Source organism: Prionailurus bengalensis, chromosome X (genome assembly GCF_016509475.1).
Source record: "Prionailurus bengalensis isolate Pbe53 chromosome X, Fcat_Pben_1.1_paternal_pri, whole genome shotgun sequence".
Lineage (NCBI taxonomy): Eukaryota > Metazoa > Chordata > Mammalia > Carnivora > Felidae > Prionailurus > Prionailurus bengalensis.
This window is the reverse complement of record NC_057361.1, coordinates 46920005-46932694: the sequence shown is the minus strand read 5'-3', so window position 1 is coordinate 46932694 and position 12690 is coordinate 46920005.

Here is a 12690-nt window from a genome sequence, read left to right as displayed (position 1 = left end):
TGTTTGTTGGCCATCTGCATGTCTTCTTTGGAAAAGTATCTGTTCATGACTTCTGTCCATTTTTTATCTGGATTATTTGGTTTGTGTGTGTCAAGTTGTGTCAGTTCTTTATACATTTTGGATACTAACCCTTTATTGGATATGTCATGTGCAAAAATCTCCCATTTCCTAGGCTGACTTTTAGTTTGTTGATTGTTTCCTTCACTGTGCAAAAGTTTTTATTTTCATCAAGTCCCAATAGTTTATTTTTGCTTTTGTTTCCCAGGCCTCAGGAGACATATCTTAAAAGAATTTGCTACAGATGATATCAGAGATTTACTGCCTATGTTCTCCTCTAAGATTTTTATGGTTTCAGGTCTCACATTTAGGTCTTTAATCCATTTTGAATTTTTTCTTATGTATGGGTGAAAGAAAGTGGTCCAGTTTCAGTATTTTGCATGTTGCTGTCCAGTTTTTCCAATAGTATTTTTTGAAGAGACTGTCCTTTTCCCATTGGATAGTCTTTCCTGCTTTGTCAAGATTAATTGACCATATAGTTGTGAGTTCACTTTTGGGTTTTCTGTTTTGTTCCATTGATCTATGTGCCTATATTTGTACCAGTATCACACAGTTTTGATTACTACAACTTTTTAAAAACATTTTAAAAGTTTATTTATTTTTGAGAGAGAGAGAAAGAGAATGAGAGAGAGAGAGAGAGAGAGAGAGAGAGAGAGAGAGAGAACCCGAAGCAGGTTCGGGTTCAGCACAGAGACCAATGCGGGGCTCAAACCCACGAACTGTGACATCATGACTTGAGCGGAAGTCGGACGCTTAATCAACTGAGCTACCCAGGTACCCCCAATTACTACAGCCTTAAAATATAAGTTGAAGTCTGGAATTGTGATTCCTCCAGCTTTGTTTTCCTTTTTCAATATTGCTTTGGCTATTCAGAGTCTTTAGTGGCTCCATACAAATTTTAGGATTGTTTATTACAGCTCTGTGAAAAATGTTATTGTTATTTTGATAGGGGTTGTATTAAATGCTTAGATTGCTTTGGACAGTATAGACATTTAAACAACATTTGTTCTACCAAGCCATGAGCATTTTCATTTCTTTGTGTCATCTTCAATTTCTTTCATCAGTGTTTTATAGTTTACAGAGTACAGGTCTTTCACCTCTTTGGTTATGTGTATTCCTAGGAATCATATTATTTTTTGGTGTAATTGTAAATGGGATTGTTGTCTTCATTTTTCTTTCTGATGGTTCATTATTGGTGTATAGAAATTCAGGAGATTTCTGTACATTGATTTTGTATCCTGTGACTACTGAATTTGTAGATCAGTTCTAGCAGTTTTTTGGTGGAGTCTTTTGGGTTTTCTATATAGAGTATCATGTCATTGTCAAATGCTTCTTCCTTACTGATTGAATGCCTTGTATTTCTTTTGGTTGTCTGATTGCTGTGGCTAGGACTTCCAGTATTATGTTGAATAAAAGTGGTGAGAGTAGGGGTGCCTGGGTGGCTCAGTTGGTTAAGCGTTTGACTCTTGATTTTGGCTCAGGTCAGGATCTCACGGTTCATGAGTTTGTGCTGACAGTGTGGAGCCTGCTTGGGATTCTCTCTCTCCCTCTCTCTGCCCCTCCTGTGCTCTCCTTCCCTAAAAAACAAAACAAAACAAAACAAAAACTTTAAAAAACGTGGTAAGAGTAGACATCCATGTCTTGATTGTGACCTTAGGGGAAAAGCTTTCAGTTTTTCTCCATTAAGGATGATGTTAATTGTGGGGTTTTCATATATGAACTTTATTATGTTGAGGTATGTTCCCTATAAACCTATTTTGTTGAGGGTTTTTAAAATTTTTTTTCAACGTTTATTTATTTTTGGGACAGAGAGAGACAGAGCATGAACAGGGGAGGGGCAGAGAGAGAGGGAGACACAGAATCGGAAACAGGCTCCAGGCTCCGAGCCATCAGCCCAGAGCCTGACGCGGGGCTCGAACTCACGGACCGCGAGATCACGACCTGGCTGAAGTCGGACGTTTAACCGACTGCGCCACCCAGGCGCCCCTGTTGAGGGTTTTTATCATGAATGGATGTTGTACTTTGTCAAATGATTTTTTTGAGTCTATTGAAATGATCCTATGGTGCCTATCCTTTCTCTTATTGAGGTGATATATGACTTTGATTGACTTGCCTATATTGAACCCAGGAATAAATTCTACTTGATCGTGGTGAACAATTTTTTTAAATGTATTGTTGAATTTGGGGCGCCTGGGTGGCGCAGTCGGTTAAGCGTCCGACTTCAGCCAGGTCACGATCTCGCGGTCCGTGAGTTCGAGCCCCGCGTCAGGCTCTGGGTTGATGGCTCAGAGCCTGGAGCCTGTTTCCGATTCTGTGTCTCCCTCTCTCTCTGCCCCTCCCCTGTTCATGCTCTGTCTCTCTCTGTCCCAAAAATAAATAAACGTTGATAAATGTATTGTTGAATTTGGTTTGATAGTATTTTATTAAGAATTTTTGCATCATGGGGCGCCTGGGTGGCTCAGTTGGTGGAGATCTGACTTCAGTTCAGGTCATGATCTCGTGGTCCATGAGTTTGAGCCCTGCGTTGGGCTCTGTGCTGACAACTTGGAGCCTGGACCCTGCTTCAGATTCTGTGTCTCCCTCTCTCTCTCTCTCTGCCCCTCCCCCACTCATGCTCTGTCTCTCATTCTCAAAAATGAATAAATGTGAAAAAATATTTTTAAAAAAGAATTTTGCATCTATTTTCATCAGGGATATTGGCCTGTAGTTCTCTTTTTTACTGGTGTCTTTATCTGGTTTTGGTATTAGGGTACTGGCTTCATAGAATAAATTTGGAAGTTTTCCCTTTTTTCTATATTTTGGAATACTTTAAGAAGAACAAATATTAACTCTTGTTTAAAAGTTTGGTAGAATTTGCCTGTGAAGCCACCTGGTCCTGGACTTTTGTTTGTTGGGAGTTTTTTGATTACTGACTCAAATTCTTTGCTGGTTATCAGTATGTTCAAATGTTCTATTTCCTCCAGTTTCAGTTTTGGTAGTTTAAAATGTTTCTAAAAATTCATCCGTTTCTTCTATGCTATCCAATTTGTTGGCATATAGTTTTTCATAATATTCTCTTAAGATTATTTGTATTTCTGGGGCGCCTGGGTGGATCAGTCGGCTAAGTGTCTGACTTCGGCTCAGGTCATGATCTTGCGGTTTGTGAGTTTGAGACCCGCGTCGGGCTCTGTGCTGACAGTTTGGAGCCTGGAGCCTGCTTCGGATTCTGTGTCTCCTTCTCTCTCTGCCCCTCCCCCACTTGTGCTCTGTCTCTTTTTATCTATCAAAAATAAATAAATGTAAAAAAAATTTTTTTAAGATTATTTATATTTCTGTGGTGTTGGTTATTTCTTCTGTCTCATTTGTCATTTTATTTATTTGAGTCCTTTCTCTTTTTCCCTTGATAAATCTGCTTGGAGGTTTATCACATATGAGAGAGGAGAAATGGATAAATTCCTAGAAACATATAACTACCAAAACTGAATCAGGAAGAAATAGAAAACTAGAACAGGCCAATAACCAGCAAAGAAATTGAATCAGTAATCAAAACTTACCCAAAAAACAAAAGTCTAGGGCCAGGTGGCTTTCCAGGGGAATTCTACCAAACTTTTAAATAAGTGTTAATACCTACTCTTCTCAAACTATTGCAAAAATTAGAAATGGAAGGAAAGCTTCCAAATTCATTCTATGAGGCCAGCATTACTATGATCCCAAAACCAAAGACGCCACTAAGATGGAGAACTACAAGGGTGCCTGGGTGTCTCAGTTGGTTAAGGATTCAACTCTTGATTTTGACTCAGGTCATGCTCTCACGGTTTGTGGGATCAAGCCCTGCATCAGGCTCTGCACTGACAGCAAGGAGCTTGCTTGGGATTCTCTCTCTCCCTCACTCTCTCTGTCTATCTCTCTCTCTGTCAAAATATATAACATCTAAACAAACAAAAAAGAGAACTACAAGCCAATATCCCTGATGAACATGTATGCAAAAATTCTCAAGAAAATACTAGCTAATCAAATCCAACAGTACATTAAAAAAAACATTCACCATGATTAAGTAGGATTTATTCCTGGGCTGCAGGGGTGGTTAAATATTCACAAATCAATCAACATGATGTGCCACATTAATAAAAGAAAAGATAATAAAGAAGTTATCAAACTCAACACCCAAAAAACAAATAATCCAGTGAAGAAATGGGCAAAAGACATGAATAGACACTTCTCCAAAGAAAACATCCAGATAGCCAACTGATACATGAAAAAATGCTCAACATCACTCATCATCAGGGAAATACAAATCAAAACCACAATGAGATATGACCTTACACCTGTAAGAATGGCTTTGGTTCAGGTCATGATCTCATAGTCTGTGGGTTTGAGTCCCACATCAGGCTCTGTGCTGACAGAATCGAGCCTGCTTGGAATTCTCTCTCTCTCTCTCTCTCTCTCCCTCTCTGTCTTCCCCTCCACCTCTTGAGCATGCTCTCTCTCTCTCTCTCTCAATAAATAAATAATCTTTAAAAAAATCAATAATAAAAAAAGCAATTAAATAAAAAACAGGCAAATGATTTGACCAGACACTTTACCACAGAAGATATATAGATGTCAATAAGCAAATAAAAAGATACTCAAGGGGCACCTGGGTGGGTCAGTCAATTGAGCGTCCAACTATTGATTTTGGGTCAGATTATAAAACTGTGGTTCATGGGATCAGGCCCCTTGGCAGCCTCCATGCTGACAGCATGGAGCTTGCTAGGAATTCTTTCTCTCCCTCTCTCTCTCTCTCTCTCTGCCCTCACCCCGCTAGTGTGTGCTCTCTTCCTCTCTCTCAAAATCAATAAATAAACTTTTAAAAAAGAGACTTAAGATCATTAGCCACTAAGGAAGTGCAAATTAAAATTACAATGTGATACCACTAGTCTCTTATTAGAATGGCTAAAGTTAAAAAGACTACTAAAACCAATTGTGGAATATGTGGAGGAACTGGAACTCTCACACAATGCTAGCAGAATGTAAAGTGGTACAGCCTCTTTGGAAAACAGTTCAGTAGTCTTTTGAAATGTTAAATATACATCTGCCATATGATTCAATCATTCTTCTCCTAGGAATTTACCCTCAAAAAAGAAAAGTATTTTCACACACGGACATGTAGAAGAGTGCTTATAGCCGCTTTATTTTTAACAGTCACCAACTAGAAATAGTCCAAAGGTCCATCAACAGGTAAATGGATGAACTAATTGTGGTACAACTATACAATGGAATTCTACTCAGCAATAAAAATGAATGAACTGGGGCGCCTGGGTGGCTCAGTCGGTTAAGTGTCCGACTTCAGCTCAGGTCACGATCTCGCGGTCTGTGAGTTCGATCCCCGCGTCGGGCTCTGGGCTGATGGCTCAGAGCCTGGAGCCTGCTTCCGATTCTATGTCTCCCTCTCTCTCTGTCCCTCCCCCATTCATGCTCTGTCTCTCTCTGTCTCAAAAATAAATAAACGTTAAAAAAAATTTAAAAAAATGAATGAACTACTGATACAACAGCATGGATGAATCCCAAAATAGAGAAGCCAGACAAAAAAGACTACATACTGCCTGACTCCATTCCTATAAAGGGCTAGAATATGAAAGCTAATCAAGCCATAAAAGGACATGGAGGAATCTTAAATTCACTCTGCTGAGTAAAAGAAGCCAGGCCACAGAATGTATGATTCCAAATATATGACAACCCTGAAAAAGCGGAACTATGGAGTGAACAGTAAAAAGATCAGTGGTTGCCAAGGGTTTGTGGAGAGGAAGTGAGGGATGAATAGGTAGAAAACCAGGGATTCTTAGGGCAGAGGAACCATTCTGTATGATACTGTAATGGTGGATGACATTACACATTTGTCAAAACCAAGAGAACTACACAACACAGAGTGAACCCAAATGTAAACTACAGTTTTAGCTAATAGTAATGTTATCAATATCAGTTCAATTGTAACAAATGTACTATGCTAATGCCAAATGTTATGAATAGGGGAGAATGGGGACATAGAGGAGAGGGGGTATATGGAAACTGTATTTTCTGCACAATGTTTGTGCATACATAAAACTGCTCTAAAAAATAAAGTTTATTAATTTACTTTAAAAAAAGAGAAAGTTCAAGCTAATCTATAGTGACAGAAACAGAGCAGTGGTTGCTAGGAGTAGGGGTAGAGGGAGCCAGGGTAGGTAGGAGTGATTACAAAGGGGCTAGGGAAATTTTGGTGGTGAAGGATATACTCATTATATAGATTGTGTTGATGGTTTCATTGGCATACACATATGTCAAAACTTATCAAATTGTGTACTCTAAATATGTGCAGTTTATTAAATCCATTAGTTCTCAATAAAACTCAAAAAACTCTTGGCTTACACAAGTTAAGATGGGTTTTCTATTGCTTTTAACAATTTTTAAAATTTATTTTAAATGTTGTATTTATTTTTGAGAGAGAGTGTGAGCAAGTGGGGGGGCAGAGAGAGAGGGAGACACAGAATCCAAAGCATGATCCAGGCTCTGAGCTATCAGCACAGAGCCTGATGCAGGGCTCCAACCCACGATCTGTGAGGTCATGACCTGAGCCGAAGTAGGGCCCTCAACCGACTGAGCCACTCAGGCACCCCAACGATTTTTAAATTTTTTAATGTTTTGGAGAGAGAGAGAGAGAGAGCACAAACAGGGGAAGGGCAGAGAGAGTAAGACACAGAATCCAAAGCAGGCTCTAGGCTCTGAGATATCAGCACAGAGCCGGAGGCAGGGCTCAAACTCACGAGCCATGAGGTCATTACCTGAGCTGAAGTCAGACACTTAACCAACTGAGCCACCAAGGTGCCCTGCTTTTTAACTAAAATTTTTGCCTGATACAATCATCATAGTTAAGCAAACTATGTCTAAATGATACATTTAACCAACCTTCAATGCACCCAGTTGCACAGTGGCAGAAGAAAAACTAAGTAGCTAAAATTAAAACTCGCATTTGAAGAAGAGAAAAGGAAATAGCACACAGCAGTTACTACTTGGCCAAAGTCCAGACTCTAGTGGGGGTAACAAGGATTCCATTCCCTCGGTACAGTACATTCCTTGATCCACCAATCTGTCTGTTCCTACCTCTGGGTCTGTCTTGGGAGAATTACCCTGGCTTATTAACCCCCTTTGTCCCGTTTGGGATTATTGGGAAGAAATCCTCTTCTTGAGGCTGTATCACTTTAATGGCACACTTTTTGTTGGCAGATTCAGTGTTTCTGAAAGTATGATACCTTATCCACCTGCACTAGAATCCCCTGTTTAAAATGCAGGCTCACCTGGGTCTCACCTCTGACCTACTGAATCATAATCACTGGGAGTATGGCCTAGAAATCTACATTTTATCAATCATTCTAGGTGATTCTTAGGTATACTGTAGTTTAAAAACATTGGTTCAAGCCTTGAATTGTCATTCTCATTTCATACAAAGGAAAGTTTAATTTAGGTTTCAATATTATTTATTCTCATATTGATAATCCCTTCTGAGAGTGTCCTAACATGGCTTCTCAAACTAGGGTCCGTGGCCTGGAGTCCCCCCTTCCCAGGGGTTCAAAAGTGTATTCTCAGTCGTTCATAAATACTTCATTTTTAAAATTTTTCTTTTGATGATAATCTAAATGCAACAATTATAATTCTAGATTTGGATGATCGCCTCATAGTAAAGTCCGGCTATATAATTTTGGTAGCCATGTTACCACTGATTTTGTTATAAAGTTGGTACCCAGGCATATTATTTCAGTTGTCAGGTGTATAATAGTGTCTGTGGCCCTCTGTCCCTAGCTAGTGATGTGCTCATATGTCCCATTCCTTGTCTCAAAGTGTAGATATAGTACTTCCTCTTTGACACAGTACAGTAGATGCCCAAGGTAACCTGAAAGCACCCCTTCAAGTGCTAGAGCTAAGGGTCTTCACACATTAGCTAGATGATAGTGATATAGGGTCTTGAGGCACAGACAGGATCTTGTTTCCATTCATGTCACAAGAGGGCAGTAAGAAGATGAGGTCCTGGGGTACAGGCAGGGCAACTTTGTCATGAAGATGCCTAGGAGGCAAGATCTCAAAGAACAAAGTGATGTTTCATTCATGGGATGGATACCTTTGAGACTTAGCCCCTGGCCATGGTTTGGGTTTGGTTCCCTGGTCCAAATCAGTGTTTCTCATGACAATACTCCTCACCCATTGACAGGCCCTTCTCAGGCTATGTAACTACAGCCAGTGGCTGGTTTCCATTACCTTAAAGGATGAGTAAATGTTTTCATTTTTTCAAGATCTCAACCTAGCCTCAAGAAGGACTTCTTGCCACAATGTGTGTGTCACAATTGGAGCTCTCACAATTTACTATGCTATGCTCCCAGTAAAAATCTTTGTGTCTCCACAAGGAAAATTCATTCCCCATCCCAAGAGAAAAAGGAATGTGTCATTTTCTAAAACTGATTCAAAAATTCCCGTGTGGTGGTTTCAGAGATGATTGAATTAACAACCAACACCATCAAAGGCACAGGGTCTTCCATTCTTCTTTCTGTCTTCCTCTACTGACAGCAGATCTTTCTTCCTGGTTGCAAGGTGGCTGCAGCAGTTCTAGCATTGCATGCAGACACAGAAACGTCCTGTTAAGAAGAGGGGAGTTTCCTTCTATACATCTCCTTTTATTAGTGAGGAAACCCATTCCCAAAAGTCCCCCAATAGACTTCCCCTCAGATCCTAGGACATGATCCCCTCAGATCCTAGATCACATGCCCATACCTAAACCGATCATGGACTGGGAGAATGAGCCCATTAATGATTGGCATTGACTATTCAAGATTTCACCATCACCTCAAAAGAGGGCTGGGGTAAGGCCCCTTCCCTAAGCACATGACCACTTCAGGACTATGCCAGCAAGGAAGAAGAGAAAGAAATGAATTTAAGCAATTAGCGTCGTCTACTTTACCTACCTACCTTCAGATTTCCCTCATATGGATTGGTCCAAAGGGTGCTGCACAGGATCCCCCAGAGGTGTAGATGGGTGGGCATCTTGATAACTGGCTGTCTCCATCTTCCCACTTGAATTCACCACCAAGCTCCCTCACACCTGGTATTTTGGGTTCTGTTTCCCTCAATTTCGTACACAGCTGAATCCCTCAAAGAATTTGTTCCTACCTTCTGTTACGGATGTGGCAAGATTGTTCCCTGTCTACATTGGGGTATGTGGAGGTAGTTTTTCTAATCAGTTCCTTTATAAGCAATAAGCTATTTTGGTAGATCACTTTATCTGGACTTGACTACATTTCTGACTACACTTTGTACACAGTAATGGTACCCAAGTTACCTTAACACGTGCTAGGAAGTAGCTGTCTAGTGATGGCTCACAGAGCAGCCCCAAATTTCACAGCAGCACTCAGGCCCCTTATCCTGTCATTTCCCTTGCCTTTTTCTCTTCTTGCTTATGATGAGAGACAGTAGTAGCTAGCTTACCAACCACTACTAAGGGTATTAAGGGTAGATGAACACTGAATGAAGTTACCTGTAGTCTTGCCTCCCTCACCTATTCCAAATCAGAGATCAGTGAGCAGCTAAGTATGTTATCCAAATACAAAAAAGCAGTGACAAATCCTATGGCATTAATTCATCCTGGTGTATTTCAGATGTGTGCCAAGAATGCCTCATATTGGTTCCACTGCATTTTCTCATCAGGCCTGAGCATCCCAAATATATCTAATATAAGTCATTTAAACCCCTCTGGTTATGGGTCTCCCCAGGGATGGTAGGGCTCAGTCCTGAGCTTCTGTACCCTAGCTATTCAAAGTATTGTCGTTGGCAAATGTAAATTTAGAGGATAGCTCCTATACTGAGAATTTTAGAACAGAAACTCCCTAAAGTTGTTATACATAGATTTCTTATCTTTGGCACCAAATGGCTGCTATCAGAAAATATACTCTGGTGCCTGATTTTGTCCCCAGGTGTGTTTGGGTGCATCCCATTGAGGGATCAAAGGCAATGACTTGCTGAGAAAAGTACTCTAAATTCTCTCCCTCTACCCACCACCACCACCTACTTGCTCCCAGATCACCCAAGTCATCATGCCAGGGCCTCTAAACAAGGAAGTTATATTCTAAGGCCAATACTAATTGCTTTCTCTGCCTTGTATAGGGGACTGAAACTCCTGGTCCTGCCCCCGCTCCCAACCATTAGGCAGTTCTCATTCACTCCAATCTGGCAGCAAAATATTAAGGCCCTGAGGGAAATAGAACCCTTGTTCTTTTTTTTTTTTTTTTTTGGATCACTTTCCTCAGCTCAGGGTCAGCCCACTCTGCCTTCCTCTACTCTACTCCCAAATGAGGTAGCGATGACTAACTTGGTGCCACGTGACACCAGGCAGCCCCCCCCCAACCATCAGCCTGTACTCTGTCTCTCGCTACTCTTCTTGCGTGTACATTTGAACCCACTTCCTCTGGTTAGGGACTTCCCCATCTTATGATTCTTGGAAGGAGGCAGGCTCTGACTGCCAACACGGACTTAAGAATGCCACATTTACTCTCCCTTGCAGCTACGGTGTTGGCACATAACCTAGACCAATCACCCTAGACTTTGTCTTAAAAGTTAGAGACTCGGAGACTGAGTCTCTCTCTCAGGCAGCACTAGGATTCACGGCCACACAGAGCTTCCTGCAGGGAAACAGTGGTGAAAGCTACAGACTGGAGTGCTCAGAGGTGCTGCAGTGGGCTCCTCACCAGACCAGTTCTGCGATGTGGTTTGAGTGTTGTTCCTGCCTGCAAACCTACTTCTCCAGCCCGCCTGCTCGTTCTGGGAGCTGCCCAATATCCTTTTTTTTTAATATGAAATTTATTGTCGAATCGGTTTCCATACAACACCCAGCGCTCATCCCAAAAGGTGCCCTCCTCAATACCTATCACCCACCCACCACTCCCTCCCACCCCCCATCAACCCTCAGTTTATTCTCAGTTTTTAAGAGTCTCTTATGGTTTGCCTCCTTCCCTCTCTGTAACTTTTTTTTCCTCTTCCCCTCCCCCATGGTATTCTGTTAAGTTTCTCAGGATCCCCATAAGAGTGAAAACATATCGTATATGTCTTTCTGTGTATGGCTTATTTCACTTAGCATCACACTCTCCAGTTCCACCCATGTTGCTACAAAAGGCCATATTTCATTCTTTCTCATTGCCAAGTAGTATTCCATTGTATATATAAACCACAACTTCTTTATCCATTCATCGATTGATGGACATTTAGGCTCTTTCCATAATTTGGCTATTGTTGAGAGTGCTGCTATAAACATTGGGGTACAAGTGCCCCTATGCATCAGCACTCCTGTATCCCTTGGGTAAATTCCTAGCAGTGCTATTGCTGGGTCATAGGGTAGGTTTATTTTTAATTTTGGGGGGAACCTCCACACTGTTTTCCAGAGTGGCTGCACCAGTTTGCATTCCCACCAACAGTACAAGAGGGTTCCTGTTTCTCCACATCCTCTCCAGCATCTATAGTCAATATCTTTTTAATGAATTCTTTTTCTACCTAAATCAGCCAGAGTCCAATTCTGTTGCTTGCAATCAAGGATCTGTGCTGTTACACAGCTGCTTCTCCTTCAGGAATTTGTCCTAGTTCCAAGAAGACCCCAAAGGCTTTCTTTGTCCCCAGGGAGAGTTGAAGGGGATTCTTCATAGATTTCCATTTTGTTATACATACTAAAATTATAAACAGTAAAGCTACCCACTATTGTCCCATGGTATCTAGTTTACTATCAGTGAACACATATGTTCTGAGCAATGCCAGAAAGCCCCTTTTAAAGAGATTTTGTCCTGGCAAAAGACCTTATAATGCTTCTTGAAATAATTAGTTTCATGATGTCCTGTACATAGTAGACCTGATCTTTGTGAACACATTATTTTGAAATGGGGATTTAAAATGTACTTTGGCAGGAAATAAATATTCAAATGTAATGAGTAAAATTGATTGTGTTTCTTTTGAGATGACGCAATAGCTGCCTGGTATTGAGCCTGCTTCTCCAGTGTGTGGTGGCAGGAAGGTTTTCAAAGTTTACCTTGGTACCTTTGAAACCTAGTAAGCGACTAGTTCCCTTTCTAAGCTCTGGGGCAGAATCTAGCCCTAAATGATAAGGCACTAACAATGTCCTCAAACCTGACCAAAATAGGGCCACACCTTGCTGGAAATTGGAATTTTAGCCATGTCAGTCTGTCTGGGAAGACAGTGGGGCCAGCCCTTCTGTCATGACTGCCAGGATCCACCTTTCCCATTTATTTCCACCTGCTGTGCCCACTTTAGGAGGGTCAAATGTGGCTGCATTGGATGTTGTACCAAAGCTGTCCCTATAGGCACTAAGCACCTGGGGCTTGAGGGGATGGATGCAAGGTTTCTGCAAGTCAAGAATATATGAGCTGGTACAGGAATTTGGGGGAATGATAGAACTGTTATATATCTTGATTATGGTAGTGGTTGTATGACAGACTCTAGGCTCTGTCTAAACTTGTAGAACTACACACTAATAAGAGTAAATTTTATTGTATATAAGTTATAGAGAAATTCAGGGGTTTTTTTTCTTTAAAGAATAAGAGTGCTGGAACATCTATTTTCCATATGTAAATTGTGGCTGTGCAGTAGCACAGCAAG